The sequence below is a fragment of the Condylura cristata genome, unplaced genomic scaffold (assembly GCF_000260355.1).
Source record: "Condylura cristata isolate star-nosed mole 26May11 unplaced genomic scaffold, ConCri1.0 scaffold00018, whole genome shotgun sequence".
Lineage (NCBI taxonomy): Eukaryota > Metazoa > Chordata > Mammalia > Eulipotyphla > Talpidae > Condylura > Condylura cristata.
In genome coordinates, this window is record NW_004567119.1 from 1,887,126 (window position 1) to 1,890,410 (window position 3,285).

Here is a 3,285-nt window from a genome sequence, read left to right on the forward strand (position 1 = left end):
CCCGCCTGCCCCGGAGGTGACCACAGGGCGCGGCAGACCTCTCCTGACCCGCCCGCTGCTCCCCTCAGCAGTGGACTTCGTCGATCTGCCTGTTCGCTCCCCACTCTGTGTCTGGTGAAGCCTCTCACCACCCATGTACATCTTGTATGAATAAATAAATAAATCTTAAAAAAAAAAAACAGACACTACATCATATTTTCAAGCGCTTGTGCAAGACTTACTAATAAAGTGAATTAGGTCACAGAGTGAATGCCAACAACTTTGAAAAAAAGTAGAAATAACATAAAAATCTGCACCAAAAATGCAAAAAGGTAACATAATATAAGATTGTTTGGAACTTCTCTAAGCTAGAGATAGGCCCCAAAAACTATTGAAGAAAAGACAGATAAATCTCACTGCAGATTATTTTTGGAACGAAGCACATTAAAAAAAAAAAAAAGCAAAAATCAAAACAGAAAGGACGTATACATTCACAACAAATATGACAGACTAAGGTCTAATGTTTTTTTTTTTTTTTTTCGAGATCACATTCTCTCTCTCTCTCTCTTTTTTTTTTTTTAAGATTTATTTATTTGTGCATACAGAACTGGGGTACAGGCCAGAGACGCGGAGGGTGAGAGGATTCACTGGAGACAGAGTGGGGAGCAGAACAGGCAGATCTACGAAGTACACTGCTGAGGGGAGCAGCGGGCGGGTCAGGAGAGGTCTGCCACGCCATGTGGTCACCTCCGGGGCAGGCGGGGATCGAACTCATGCTGCAGTGGCTGTAGCTTCTTAGCGCTGTGCTTCAACCCGCTGCGCCACCAGGGATGGCCCAAGGTCTAATGATTTTAATGCATGAGGAGGATATGGATTCAAGAAATATGGGAGACTAGAAAGTAGAAGTAAAGATGCTCAAACTCACTGGATAAAACTGCACAACCTAGACATCTTCAGTTACCCCACAGTACTGGATCGGTGTTTTCTGGAGTTACTGCAACAAGGAGTTTTAATCGTTATAATTTAGTGTGGATATTTCAATTAGATGCTAAGTAAAAGGGAACCAGTTCATACACTTATTTTATTGTTTACTTGGAATAAATAATAGAGACAAATAGGGAGTTGTATATTGGTATGTATCTGTGTGTGTGTGTGTGTGTGTGTGTCGGTGTGTGTGTGGATGTTTTCTGGAAAAAAAACATACAAGAAAACTATGGACGGGGCTTATTTCTGAGGTGAGGACCTGGCCCTAGGCACTCAGGACTAGTACTGTATAAAGGTGGAGATGTCCCAAACACTAACAGGACGTGGTGGTCCTGGAGACCTAGTGCCCGGCTGCAGATCTCTGAAGCCAAGGATTGGACAACTCAGGCCTTATTGCCTCGGGGGTCACGTGTGTCCCCATGGTGCAGGGAAATCCTTGGTGAGAGCTATGACTGTGGCCTGAGAAAGGAGAGGGAAGAACGTGACAAAGGACAGCTCTCGGGGTCCTTCCTGGTGGCACAGCAGGCTGAAGTGCAGCACTGTGAAACTGTCTGAAACCACTTCAGAGCGAGGTCTAGCCCCGGTCAGGGAGTGACCCACATGGCACAGCAGACCTCTCCTTGAATGCAGCTATATGCTGAATCAAATTACTGAAAACCATTTATAAAAGAAATTCAGTTGATAGTTAGTGCAATTCCAACTCTTTGCCCACTCTCTCACTCCCACTTTATATCTGGGCTCTCCTGCCACAGGAGCCTACTGGAATCAGTGCCCGAGTATTAATTGAACAGTTATGTCCACATTAGTCTCTTGATGTGTGTTGTTTCCATAGCTCCACAGAGTTCAAGTTCTCGGGGTGAGTCTTGCTTAGAGACTAGGGGCCATTCAACATGATGCAGATGTGATGGGGAGGTGACCCAGTGTCACTGGAATGAGTTGCTTCAGCGGCCAAAGAGTGGAGCTCTCTTCTGCTCTCATCTCTAGGCAGTGATGTAGAGCTGAAAGGCCACTGTGTTCTCGTGTGTCACACACCCGCCCACACACAGCCCCACGAGACACCCGACACCTTTCCTGTTTATACAACTATGTTGTTGGAGGACACGGATAAACCCTGATCGCCTATGGAAAGCTAAACTACTGGGTCGAATTTTGTGTCTTGAATGTTCAGCTCCCCGTCTGTTTGCAGTCCCTGGTTCCCGAAATATCTCCCCAGGAGTGCTTGTCCCTCCATTCCCACTCTCCAGGCCCCTGCTCAGAGCTGTGTCGCCATCCTGTAGCTCAGTCTTCCTTCCTGTATTTCGCTCCTAACAAGACTATGTTCAACTCATCATCATACATCTGTAGGAGCTTAGAGCATAGACTTTTGCACATTATACATGTTCCACAAGCATTTGTTGACTTAAAGTAAATTAAAGTTAGATTAATATGAATTTTTTTGAAGAAGCATTTCCATTTGGAAATAAATTATTTAGCATCCATTATACACTCTTCAAAGAGCAATAAAGAGAATCACTTCTCTATGAGAAGAAAAAAAAAAAAAAAACACTTTTTTTTCCCCCTAAAAGCTTTGGATATATGGCTACTTTCTGTCTTCAAGGAAAATGCTGCAGGGATTTAATTATCATAATCCCCCCCCATTTTTTTTTTTTTCCAAACTTATCTACCAAGTATTCTTCAACTTAGTCATTTATTCTCTACTCAAGGGAGCTTTATCTGAAGGATAGCACAAACTTAATCCATTATTTCGCCATGATATTTTGATAACTTAGTGACTTAATGCATTCTTTCCACTAGACCACAATTTTTCAGTGTTCAAAATATTAAAGACATTAACCTTGGTTAGAATCTTATGATTTGAGGCCTCTAGTGATTTGTTACTTATATTGTTAGAGTTTGGGTGCTGTGTTAATACATGGGTTTATTTTTCTCATTTAATGAAGTCTGTTTTATTTTAAATGATTTCTCAAGGACGTAATTTTAACTCATGAGATTGCTAAGCAATTCACTTTTCTATGAGTAATTTCTAAATTGCTTTTTAAAATTTATTATATGCAGGGGGAAATGCTTTGAAAACTTTATAATAAATTTAATATATGCCAAAAGTATACTCTTGTGAGAGTAGATATGTCTGCTTTGTAGCTGTGGTAGAAGTTCATTTTTAATCTTCATGAATTTATTGACTTTATATCAGTTTCTATTATAATGTGACATAAAATAAGTATTAAAAACTAAAAATATTAGGGTATTAAATATGAAGGCAGAATCTGGAAAAAAGAATGTTGGAGTAGCTATACCTCTGGTAATCTAGCTAACAGATTGGAC